A 448-nucleotide genomic window follows, 5' to 3' on the forward strand; every position below is an offset into this window, starting at 1 on the left:
AGCGCTGGCACAAGTGCATTGTATCAGAGGGGGATTATTTTGAAGGGGATAACATAATTTTGGATGAATAAATGAATATTTTTTTATAAAAATGAAAAGGCACCTTACTTTTTGATCACACCTCGTATACAGTCTGTAAAAGTAAGAGCGTGTACGGCATAAATGGCAGTTGGCTTCAAATATCGTCCTAGTTTTTGTGTGAGTCGATAGATGGAACCTTTGTCGTGAATGCTTTGTCACAAAAGATTCAGTTGGTGTCGAATTCTTATCTGAGAAACACGGTAACCGCTATGAGTGCCGCATACGCATCGCGCTACGAGGCTGTGTTCCTTTGTTCCCACTCAAAAGGACCAAAAATGTCATATGTAGCGGCTGCTAAATACATGGGAAAGTCAAAATCGTTCGTCGCTAAGTGGGTTCAGCAATATAAGAAGACAAAAAATGTCGA

Source organism: Trachymyrmex cornetzi, unplaced genomic scaffold (assembly GCF_001594075.2).
Source record: "Trachymyrmex cornetzi isolate Tcor2-1 unplaced genomic scaffold, Tcor1.1 scaffold320, whole genome shotgun sequence".
In the NCBI taxonomy this organism is placed as follows: domain Eukaryota; kingdom Metazoa; phylum Arthropoda; class Insecta; order Hymenoptera; family Formicidae; genus Trachymyrmex; species Trachymyrmex cornetzi.